At 44.0% G+C, this 12,799-nt stretch overlaps 1 protein-coding gene across 5 annotated transcripts in view; it reads left to right on the top strand.

Annotated features, from left to right (window-relative positions):
* LOC111874015 (ecdysone receptor) overlaps positions 1-12,799 on the top strand; it is a 513,347-nt gene that overhangs the window by 36,557 nt on the left and 463,991 nt on the right. For all 5 annotated transcript variants that reach the window (XM_023869122.2, XM_023869123.2, XM_023869124.2 and 2 more), the window contains exon 2: positions 9,730-10,193. The gene's annotated coding sequence lies outside the window, so the exon portion shown is untranslated. The remainder of the gene's footprint in view (positions 1-9,729; positions 10,194-12,799) is intronic.

The following is a 12,799-nucleotide window of genomic DNA, read 5'->3' as shown; positions in this document are numbered from 1 at the left end:
ATGTATTTATGTATTGTAAATAATACATCAACTCCACAATTCTTTTCCTGCGCGTCAGGTATTCAAATTCACCAACTGGCGACAATGTGGCGTCGTGATTCTGTCTTTTTTTACTCAACAGGTTAGCGTATTGATAATGCGCTAGATATATTTTTGGGAGGTACTTGGTTCGAATCTTGGCCTTAACACTGTCTATCCAGGCTAAGGGTTTACATGGTTTTCGGTAGAAATTCCAAGTTAGTGTTGGGATAGTACCACGATTATGTCACTACAGATTCCTTCCAGATCTCTTCTAAATCATCACTCATTCCACCATCCGACCTGTATAACAGTAGTTGCCAAAATTTTCGGGCCACCACCCTCATGATTCCATAAACTCATCCGCAGTACCCCCTGCGGTCGCTCACTCGGTCACTCACTCACTCACTCACTCACTCACGGAGCTGAGCCCTTCATGAGAAACCACAAATTTTGCAGCTACTCAAGACCTCCCAGAATTTTATGAAACCCGAAGGTTCATTGCCATGTTCACAAGAGCTCACCACAGGTCTCTTCTCTGTAACTGATGAATCCAGTTAGTAGCACCCCATACCATCTCTCTAAGACAATTTAATATTGTCCACCCACGTACGTCTTGGTCTTCTTACTGGTCTCTTTCCTTCTGGCTTTCCTACCAGTATCCTATATGCATTTTTCTTCCTCCATGCTCCCTGCCCTACGCCACCAAAAGCATTCTTCAGAATAGCGGTTTGCACAACCCACTATCCAATCATCCAACCATCCATGGCTCTGGAGCCCTTTGTTGGACCTTGGCCGATTTTTCAGTTTCTTAATCCTATACACAGTCGGTAGGACCACTTGGAATCAGCACGTCCCAAGGCCGCTATTTACACACAGAACAACACGAACACAGAATAAACGCTCACAGACATCCACACCTTGAGATGGATTCGAACTCACGATCCTAGCGCTCGAGCGAGCGAAGACTAGCCATGCCTTAGACCGTGCAACCCACTGAGGAAGATAATAACATAAGATACCGAATTTAGTAACTTCTTCACTGTTAGTGAATTCTTAATGCGATGAACGGGCTTGATGAAGTGATACCAGTTTCCCAGTGTCTGCTCTAAAGTCACTTTAGTCGTAAATCAACTTGGCGCTCGGAGGGGCCCACCTCCTGCGTCCCCTAGGTAATGCCGGTGCCCTCCGAGGGAGGGAACGTCTCGATACAGGAAAAGGGCCGTTCTGAATTGCTGGTTGACGTCCAGGCCAGGAGGGTCTGCATCCAGATGCTTTGTGCTGACCAAAGCTGAGCTCGTGCAGGGAACTGGTTCCGTCTTCCTCACATCTTATCTCTAGTTCATTGTCATTCTACTTGACTGCACACGCCGCTTGCCTGATGCATGGAGCGCTCGACCTTGAGCCCAACCAGTCATATAAAACAGATAAATAAAAAGTTCTGTGTAATCTGATTTTTCAGCCTCCAGACTGTGTATCTGGTTTCTGTATGAAGGTCTGCACTGAAAATTATCCAGCGAATTTCTGTGTGACCCCAAATCGACACTTTAAGGCATACGGTACGAGAGGGAAATGGGGTATTGTATTATATTCTTAATGTCTACATAAACTAAGGTCAGAAATAAGACGCATATTTACGTATTAAAATTTATTACATTTTAATTTATTATTTATAAAACTAGGAAGGTCAGTTCTTTAGAAATTCATTTTTTCGCAAGAGACATGTTGAGAAGAAGAGGTAAAGATATCCCTGTAAGAGGCCCATAGGGTTGTGAGACGTCGAGGCTCCCACATTTTCTAGACAGTCGGCTCACAGGTGGCGAGGAGGTTGTCAACCTTACGTGCTGGCCGCCCTTTACCCCCAGGAAGATTCCTGGCACTCACTGTTAGAGGCTGAGTCTACTCCAAGGCCATAGTGCGGCTGGAAGGATTAGGTCAATTGAAAAATCCAGTGCCCTCATCGGGGATCGAACCCGCGACTTTCCTGCTTGTAGCATAGTGCCTCAACCAACTACGCTACCACGAGACTCCTCATTGAAAATATAATACCAAGAATTTCATCTTCTGGGATATAACGCCATGCAGCCCGTTGAAAGTCAGCGGCTTCATATCCGAAAAAGATAGAACCTCAAATTCTACATGTATGTATTAATGTACTAATATGCAAATGTTTTTACATGCCTTGAGCACGCAACTTTCTGGATGAACTGGAGGATTTGAGAGTCTTTAAGGGTTAAGTTCCGAGCAGAATATGTCGGTATGAGAGGGCGGATATAACGGGACGGAGGAGTTTTATGGTTATTATTATTATTTTGTCAAAGCAAAGAGTAAGGGGGAAATGAGAAACGCATACATAATTGTGTGCGGAACTTCAGCTTGGATTGTAGGGATGTTAGCGAAATGGGATGTGAAGATAAGGACTGGATTCAGCTGACTCGAAGTACGGTCCAGTGATCTGATCTTATTTTACTTCTTTTAGGGCTTTATATAACGCTGTTAAGTATTTCAGACTATACAGGTTGTGATGGGAGCCGGGATTCCGCAGCCGGTATAGCGACTGGCTACAAGCTGGTCTGCCGAGGGGTCAGAGTTCGAGTCCCGGTAGGGTCAAGAATTTTCTCTTCTCCACGTCGTCCAGACTGGCTCTGGGGTTAACCCAACTTCCTATCCAATGGGTACCGGGGGTAAATCTACCAGGGCGTGAAGCTGACCACTTATCTCCAATTAGTTCCGAGGTGAAGAAAATGTGGATCTATACATTCACTCCTCCATACGCCTTCATGGCTTAGTGCTTAATTAGTGAAGCAAAGATAAGGTTAACGGGACGGTTAATGACCAGGGAGCGAAATGGCATAGTGTTAATGCTTTAGGCACGAATTTTGGAGTCATTCAGTTCGAATCTCGGTTGGGATACCAGTTATCCCGGTTCTTGGTTTTCCTCAGCCCTTCCGGACAAATTCTCGGATGGTACAGAAATTAGGAAACATTCGTTTCCATCAAAATTCTTTCTAGTTCATATTTCTACCGTCATCCGTTCATTGGCCATTGTGTAGTCTGTCTGCTGGCAGCGCTGTAAAATAAATCAGTAAATTGGAAAGAAGGTGGAATGAAGCGGTCTTGCCCGAATTTGAGGTACTATCCATGAATCCTCCTGGAGGGAATCACGAAATATCTCAGTGTTTTTTAAGTCTCGGCCGAGATTCGACTCGGCCACGGCCCGATTAGGCAGACTGTTGTGAACACAGTAATGCGATTTTCTTGAAGGGTAACGGACTGTTCACATTCCCTCCTGCTTCTCCTGGTTTATTTGCTTGGCTTGCTCTTCGACCCTGGATATTTTGCATCCTGTTGTTTATATATTTATATGGGTTATCAGTAAAAACGTATGTTTCAACTTCTTTTGAGCATCAACACAACTATCTTCCTTCGTATAACATATTTCTATTATTACAGTTTACTTCCACAACGTGTTTCGACCAGTATTGCTAATCTGCGGTTGGTTCTACGTCAGAAGCCAAACTGTTAAATTGTATTTCAGTCCATATATGGCACAAAAAACAGATAGTTGTGTTGATGGTCAAAAGAAGGTGAAACATAAGTCGTACTGATAACGTTTACTCTTTGACCTTGGGCGATATGTTCCTCTGAAACGTCGGGATATCGCCGAATTACGTGCCACTGCAAGGCAGAAGACCGCAGCTTTCATTCCCCGCCACCACATCCATGGGATGAACACGGAGGATTTTCTTGCGCACTTGAACAGCTGCTCCGTGGGGTGCGTGAGGAACAAGTAACAATGGCCTATGTTCCTGCAGGCAACGTCTGCGCAGGGAGTCTATTACTGACCTGTGTAGGTGCGGTGGACGAGCTCGGGTTAGTGGCACTGTTTATTTTCACTGTTGTCTGGCTTGGTCCAGGCGGGCGCATGCGCCTGATGGGGGGCAAATCGACACGGTCTTCGGTTTCAAGGCCGGACAGTTTGATATGAAGCAATCTTACTCCAAACAACACCGATACATCAACCGACGCATTCGGAAGCCATTGAAATGAGAATTTTAACATGTATTGTGGTTTTAGCTTAGCCTGGCGTGCACGGCTAATTGCCTTGTGTGGAAGTAAAAGAGAGGATACTCTTTAGCATTACTCAGTGCGTCAATTGTGATCTGTATCATAGAGAAGTGGATATTGCATACAGAATTTTGGTTCGAAAATCGCAAGGAGGGCCTGCGATTGATTAATGGGGAGGTTAACCCTGACATAAAAATACAGCTGGTCAGTTTGAAGCCTGAAATTAATCTAAATAATATATACAAGTTTAGTTCGTACCTCACAGGAAACACATTACGTCATGACCTCAGGGACTAACCGGTTAATGCTGTTTAAGGAAACAGTCTCTCTTTATTGTGAGGACCATACGGAATACACACATACACTCTGTGGGCAGAATTAAGAGTTTTAGTGTGTTACAGTAGGTTGAAACCAAGCAAATTGTCTCCAGTGGTAACGTTTTATTCTGGAGGTACCCAGTTCGAATGTCGGCCACACATACCGATTATTCTAAGAATTTTCGTGGTTTTCTTCTGCCCCTACGTAAATACTTGGGTAGTGCCATAGGTCACGCTTACACATCAGTTCAGATTCACTATTCACTATCATCCAGTCAGTTGTCACTTTATAGTCTGGGGTAATATGAGCGTCGTTAAATAAATAGGCCTAAATACAATTCGGATGGTGGGTTGAATTTGGCTGGCTCAGGATAAGGGTCCAATGGCAGGAATTTGTGAACACAGTAATGAAACTTCGCGGATTCTCTGGAAACCTGGTGGATATGTTTAGAGGGTGAGCGACTGTTAGCTTCTCAAGGAGGACTCTGCTTTTTGGAGTCGGCATGCGTTTTCGCTCGCATCTTGTAACTGGCTGAATACACGTATGTATCGGGGTGATAAATGTTTCGAATAAACATTTGTAGAGAAAACTGAAAAATATTTAATGCTCTGCACACTTCTGCTGAAACGATTTTCGAGATGAAGGTGAAGTCCGCGTTCTTAACAAATTAAGCACTGCGCCGTCAAGACGTATGGGGGAGTGGTTGTATAGATCCACGTATTCTTTATCACTGCCCTTTGGAAGTGAGTGATCACCTTTACCCCTGAGGAAGTTGGCCCCAGAGCCGGTCTGGACGACGTAAAGAAGAGAATTCTTGACCCCACCGGGACTCTGAGCTCTCGGTCTTCCAGCCCGTAGCCAGTCGCTATACCAGGCTCCTGTCAGATACCATGCTGATGCTAAAATACGGCAAATTATACTTTTGTGTATTTAATCGTTTTGCGTCGTTGGTTACCAGATGGGAAGACAAAAGACACTGAACTGAACAAGAGTAAGATTCCCAAAACTGGAAAAACAAAACTCCGTAGTTTTAGTCCGCTAGCGAACTATACCGACCAAGCGACTGCTTGGCCGCGCCATAGCTCAAGCGGTTAGTTTCTGGCGTCCCGTGTTCGAGCCCGAGTCTGGTGAAGTGGGATTTGTGGTGAACAAAGTGGCGCTGGGGTAGGTTTTCTCCGAGTACTTCAATTTCCCCCGGTAGTCTTCATTCCACCAAATTCTCCATCATAATCACCCGGGGCAGGTACAATAGGCCAATCAGTGGCTGACGTACAGAGTGGACCCAGCTGGACTCCACCCCCCCACTATGCAAAGAAATAAAAGAAGAAGAAGTTCCAAATTTTGCGGATTGGTGTCACGTGGTCAGCGCAACAAATCCCCACGGCCGACAATCTCGGTTTTCTGGACCGTTCCAAAAACCAGATGTACTCTTTAATTTCTTTGGGAATACAATTTTGATTTTGTCATCAGTGTACCCAAATACTTTAACTTTATCAAGTCTTTGTAGTATGTAACTGAATAAATGTGAGCAAAGGCGCCAGCATTGTTAGGCACTGCATACGTTTTCTAACTTGTTCCGTAGTGTCTCAGGTACGCCGAGGTGAGGTACTGACTGCACAATGCAACACACATAGTTTTATGTAGTGTTCAGGCTCAGCCGACAGAATGTGATGCTGTAATCACGGAAGTAAATATGTACAAGTAACGCTCTACACTTGTATTCGGCAGGTACTCGGTTCGAATCTCGACCGATTCTTAAGGGGTTCCGGTCCCTTCAGGCGAATGCCTGTTTAGTGCCACTACTACTTCAAGTACATATTTTCCAAACATTCGTATATCATACCATCCAGTGCTGTATGCTATTCGTATTGAAAGCGTCATTAAATAACCGCCGAAAGAGAATACATTCAAAGAGTAAAAGATAAAAGTCTTCCAAGGGAGCAGGGAAGAAGAGGAAAACATACAGGATATTGGTGGGAAAGCTAGAATGAAAGCGGCCATTAGGAAGATCTAGATGTAGGTGGGAGGATTTTTTCTATTGCTAGTGGGTTGGGACTGAGTCCCTTGTACTGCGGCCACTTCTGGCATATTGTACCAGCCCCAGATAATAGGTGAAGGTGATTTTGGAGCAGTTGGTGGAATGAAGATTGGCAGGGGAAACTGAAGTACTCGGAGAAAACCTGCCCCAGCGCCACTTTGTCCACCACAAGTCCCACTTGACCAGACCCGGGATCGAATCCGGGCCGCCGCGGTGGGAAGCCAGCGACTAACCGCTTGAGCTATGGCGCGGCCTAGATGGGAGAATAATATTAAGATGAATGTTAGAGAGATAGGATGGGGTGGTGTATACCGGATTGATCGGGCTCAGGATAGGGACCAGTGGGGAGGGCTGTTGTGGACACGGCAGAGGACCTTCCGGTTCCAGAAAAATGTTGGGAAATTTTTGACTGACTGGGCGACTGGCGGCTTCTCAAGAAGGGCTCACCTCTTTGAAATTGGTTAATGTTGAGCTCTAGATCCTCAATAAGGCGAAGGGATATCCTAGATGGCAGGGTGAGTCGTTTACATTTTTACTGTATGCGAAGTGCACACAGCCTCTGCAGGAGACCAGATTTATACAAGAAGGCCAAGGTTTGTAGTAGCTTCTGTTACGAACCCATTACGTGTAATGTGCAGTGCACCTCAAAAGAAATGACACAGAAGGGTACAGGTTAAAGTGTAAGAAGTAATGGCGGTTAGGATTGTACAGTAATGAATATAAAATACAGCCCGATAATATGAGGGAGGGTCAATAAATAGGTCACAATGGATATAAGACGTAAAACATGCGATATTCTTGAGCCTGGAGAAAACCATTTATTTCTTTACATATCCCTCCACAAATACTGATACACTTGTCTCATCGCTTTACCAATGCGTGGAAACGAGCAGCATATAAGTCTTCCTGACTATTGTCTCACCCTCTTCGTCATCAGTGAAACGTCTACCACCCAGTTGTGAATCGCTTTACGCGACAAACACTTCCCGCCGTAAAGAGGAAAAATTTCTTTATGAATGCGTTTTGCTCACAAAAATACGTGCAGCAGAACGCTGCTCTTTGGTAGTACAGTTCTCAAGCACGATCGCCATTTTGACTATTGAAACCAGCGTCGGAACATTCACATGCGCGTCTGCTACCTAGTGTTATACATACGGAAAACTATTACGTCCATTACATCTGTTTTACTTCCGTTTGTGACTTATTTACCGACTGTCCCTCGTATTACAGTTTCAAGTTTGATGTCAGGCGGTACGTGGGGTAATAAGGCCTAATAACAGTTAGCTTAGTAACGAAGAGAAAGTACCGCGCTCTTGCTGAAAGTACTGCCCTCATAATGTTTGCGTGTTGTATTTCATCCGAAGGAATAGCGCAGCGGTCTCTCGCCAGGCGCTCACTGTCCTCACTTAATTGCCCAGGGCCAATGGCGGTCAGGAGTAGAGATCCTTGAGAGTAGAGTCATGCTTTAAAGTTCCCGTGTACATTTCAAGGTAAGAAGTAAGAACGTTGCTTTTTGAATAAGCCTGTTCGCTGTACGGATCCAAAAGTAAACATAGGTGTACACACAGAAGTAATGCAGAGGATTGGTTCGACACGTGGGAATGGCGATAAAAGTGGACGAGGTCGTATCAGAATGCTGCGCAGTCGCGAGGATCTCAATATTGAGACTGAGTAATGCGCATTGCTGTGCGCACGCCGCGACAGTAGGCTAAAATGAACCATGGTTTTGTAGAGAAATGTTAACGCTCTGGGATGAACACAGAGATTGATGAAGCAGTTCATGCAACAGTGGAGACTGCAAACCCTGAGTCGTGAGATAAGCTTCTGAAGGGCCCCCGTAATCGTTATCAGTTGAAAAAAAAAGTAAAGCTATCCCTGTAACAGGCCATGAAGGCCCATAGGGTTGTGAGACGTTGAGGGTCCCACATTATCTAATGTGGGACCCTCAACGTCTCACAACCCTATGGGTCTTCACGGCCTGTTACAGGGATAGCTTAACTTTTTTTTTATTCATATAATTTCGTTGGTTCTGTAAGTCAGTTGGCCGGTCAAGGTAGCCGGGCGGTCTAAGGCATACACTGTCTTCGCTCGCTCGGAAGCCGGGATGGTGGGTTCGAATTCTACACAAGGCATGGATGTGTGGTATGTGTGTTTATTCTGTGTTTGTGTTGTCCTGTGTTTAGGTAGAAGCCTTGCGATGAGCTGATCAGTCGTCCAAGTAGCTGTACCGTCTGTAAAATGACGATAAAACTGAAAATCAGAGGTCAGGGCCCAAGGGGGCTGTAGAGCCAGTGAAAAAACAAGTCAGTTCTGGAGTCTTGAGAGCTGAGTCGGTAGGGGCAAAATTTGTTATCTTCTCCACAGCATCTAGATCTGCTTTGGAGCCCACCCAGCCTCCTATCCAATGAGTACGGGGGCTCCGTCCTCGGGGGTAAAGCGGCGGGTGTGTGAAGCTGACCATTCACCTTCATCTAGTGCCGAGGTCAAGAATCGTGGAGCTATATCTCCACTCCCCCATGTATGTTCAGGGCATAGTGCTTAGTTAATTAAGCACAGGGACAACATTTTTACCTGTAAGTCAGTTTGGCCTGCTAGGAATTCGGATTACCCAGGTTCTGCTGTGTACAGAAATCACGGACTTTCCGTTAAGTAGCGAGCGATTTGTATTGTTATCCGTCTTACTGGATACGTGCTCCTTTAGGATTTTAGGTTCTCACATCGTTGCTTACGAATAGTACTATCTTGTGGGGCACGCTATATATAGCCTAGCTGGTTTAGGCAGTATGCTACAAGCCGGAACGTCTTGGTTTCGATTCGCGTTGAGGTCGTTGGATTATTCAATTGACATAATCCTTCCAGTCGCACTATGACCCTGGGGTCGACTCAGCCTCTAACAGAAATGAGTACCAGGAGTCTTCCTGGGGCTAAAGCGCGGTCGACGCTTGAGGCTTACAACCTCACAACGATCTGAGAGCCTGTTGTCCAGATAATGTGGGAGCCTCGATGTCTCACAACCCTATGGGTCTCCTTGGCCTATTACAGGGATAGCTTTACTTTTTTTTACCTTTACTATCCTCTTGGGTATAACGCCGCGCAGTGCATTGAAAATGAACCGACGTTTCGGAGGTATATCGCCTCCAGTGCTCTGATTTCACGCTGGTTTCATGCTCTCCTTTTTCCTCTACTCTGAAGTTGGAGGCGATATGTTTCTCCGAAACGTCAGTTGACTTGTTATGTTATCTGTTTAGAACGTTTCTGTGGAGTAATTGTGCTGTTTTGTGTTTCAGGTGTCTGTAAAGAGTCTGCCGCAGTAATGCCCCTAACAACGCGGTCAGGTGAACAAGTGGGCGGCATTGCACGTGACGCTTTGCCAGAAGTGTTATTAATTTTTGGACCAGACGGATTTTGAATCTGTTATATACATACTGCTATAACAACCAGTGCATTACATAACATTTTGAAATTTGTAGTCTGAGAAACTGCTTATTGTATTTATCATGGTGTTTAAATACTAAATTACGTGAACGAAATATTTCAAATATCACGGAGTGAAGTATATATTTCGCCAATGAATGGTGCTTCTGGTTTGACACATTTAGACGAGTAATGGTGGTGTTGTGCGATATTGGACCTTATTCGATTTGTGCTAATCGTTTTTGACCGCAAGACAATACAGACCGTGACTTTTTCAAGATCCAGCCTTTAATTGGACGTTCAAGAGGATACGAAATACTCGCTGTTACGTCATAAGGTAAGACAATACACCGTACAACACTGATTTTCCGTGTACCAGGGGGAATCAGTCTGGTCGACGTGTTGAAACTTCACCTGAAATGTTGCATGTTAGTTGTACCTGAGTGTAATGAGTCTACGCAGAAATTCAACTGTTGATGTGCATAATAGCAAGTTATAAAACGCAGCACAGGGTAACAGTCTTGCGGTTTGACTCACTTTTGTTTAATGACGCCTCCAAACTTGCCAGAAAAGGGCATTCGGCGTAGAACGTAATTAATTTTTCTCGACAACTTCTGTTAGATTGGTTTTCGCGCCGACAAATATGTAGAAAATAACAGGAGAGATGGACCTAAGAAACACCTGTTAGGCTTTGTGTAAAATGTCCTTTATTGTTGTCCGATTATGACCAAATTGGAATATATCTACAAATTTTTGTAACACTTCCAAAAATGAAATTTTATGGTAATCCATTTTGAATACGCCTAGAGTTATTTGCTGAAAGGAAGAAAATTATGAACATTTTTTTCATAAACGTTTCATTAGATCGAGCCAAAATTCGAAAGCTTCAACAGTGCAAAAATTTGAAATTACGGTGTGACGTATCGTAGTATTGTTGGAATCTGTAGTAATGGATATTATACATAGAAATGGATCGGTAAACAGTATAATCATTAATTTATAGTTTATGCATTGTTACCATACAGATTGGAACAGTTCAGTCCAGTAAATTGCTGCTGGTCCTCGCCAGCATAGCGATTCTTGGTTCCGAGTCCCACGGGATGACTGGCCTCATTCTGTGTCTGACGGCTTTGTGAGCCTTCAACGACTCACTCGCAAGCAGTTCAGTCTAGTCCAGTAAATTTCTGCTGGTCCTCGCCGGCAAAGCTATTCTTCGTTGCGAGTGTTGTTCCCGTGTGTTCATATTTAGATAAACTCCTGTTTTGCGTTGGCATTTGCCAGGATCCGGAACCTGGGCTATAAAGACCAGAGCTTAGGCTGTACAGTAGATGAAGTTCATTCAAGCCTGAGTAACTAGTTGGGAAAGAGACGCATAGCATCGAAATTTTAGTGCGTTCTGTGGTCTAGTGGTCAGAGCTCCTGGCTGCAGATCCAGAGGTCCGGGTTCGATTCCCGGCGCTACCAGATTTTTTTCTGAAAAGTAGTGGGTGTGGAACGGGGTCCACTCAGCCTCGTGATGATAACTGAGGAGCTATTTCAAGGAAATAGCGGCTCCGGTGTAGAAAACCGAAATTAATGGCCGTGGGGATTCATTGCGCTAAGCACGCGACACCCTCTATCCGCTAAAGTTGGCACTAATTTCGCCGACAAACGGCGGTCCCTCGGTCGGTGTAGTTCGCTTGCGAACTATAGGCCACGGAGTTTGTTTGCTTTGTTTATTATCCTTATTTCAATTATCACGAAAACCGTAAGATGTTCAGAAGAAATGTATTGGGCGTTAAATATGTTTAACGTTTCTCCACAACTGCTATTCGCAGTATCTTTCGTTCTTGCAGATATTACTTATGGAGCGGAGCCCTTCTTGAGGAGAAGCCAAATCTGTAGCTACTCAAGAATTTCCCAGCATTTTATGAAACCCGAAGGTTCATTACCGTGTTCACAAGAGCACGCCACTGGTCCATATCCTGGTGTGTTAATTTCCAAATGCTCCAAGAAGCGCGTGTAGTCAGTCTTTCATGTAAAATGCCCATTGTTGTCCAGTTTTAACGTAAATTGGAATGTGTCATCAGGTATTAGCAGAAGTTCCCAGTAGCATGAGAATGGACAGATGTGACCATGGTAATAGACGCATTCTTTTAATTTTTTGTTGTTGCGTTGTGAAATCAGTTCCGGTCGTCACAACCTCACCACGTCTTCATTACAGAAACAAATAAAATCTGAGGAGACACCGTGATACAAATGTTTTTATCGTACCGCTAACATGTTTCGGCCCAGATGTGCCATCATAAGATGATTAATGAGGAATGTACATATGTTGACGGACTGCATAAGAAATTATAATGCTGTTATAGATTTGAAGATTTGTTAGTTCAGTTTGATCGGGCTTGGTAGCGTATATTCGTTAGAGTTTGGAATGAAACTAGACGTACACTTATTAAATTTAAAAACTCAAAATAAAACAACGGGAAATCGCTATAAAATGTAGGGTGATTTCTAAGGGGTGGGGGATGCAGCACTACAATACTACAAAGCCCAACTGGGAAAATAATATCTATTTAGTCACAGAATCATATGAAAGACATACGTATGAGAAAACGATATAATTTTGTAATGTTTGAATTATTAGTCACATATACAAGGTGTATCTAAATTATTGTCGGGGTTTCCGTGGCCTATAATTTTGAAACCGGAAAAAAAAAGTAAACTGCTTACGGAATATGAAAGTATAACTCAAAAACTTTCTTCTTACCAATGGAATCAATACTGCAGAATGCTGAACAACTCAAAACGCGCATTTTTGTATTGTTGTTTCCGGTTTGAAAATTAAAGGCAACAGAAACCCCTACAGTAATTTAGAATTACTCTGTAGTAACTACTACGTTTCGAAGGTTTAATTTATGTTTCGTCTGTATAGTGGCTTACCAGACGATGTCCCATCGCAAC

The sequence above is a fragment of the Cryptotermes secundus genome, unplaced genomic scaffold, assembly GCF_002891405.2.
Source record: "Cryptotermes secundus unplaced genomic scaffold, Csec_1.0 scaffold1230, whole genome shotgun sequence".
Lineage (NCBI taxonomy): Eukaryota > Metazoa > Arthropoda > Insecta > Blattodea > Kalotermitidae > Cryptotermes > Cryptotermes secundus.
The sequence above is the reverse complement of the archived record's forward strand: the minus strand, read 5'-3'. Positions and strand labels throughout refer to the sequence as shown.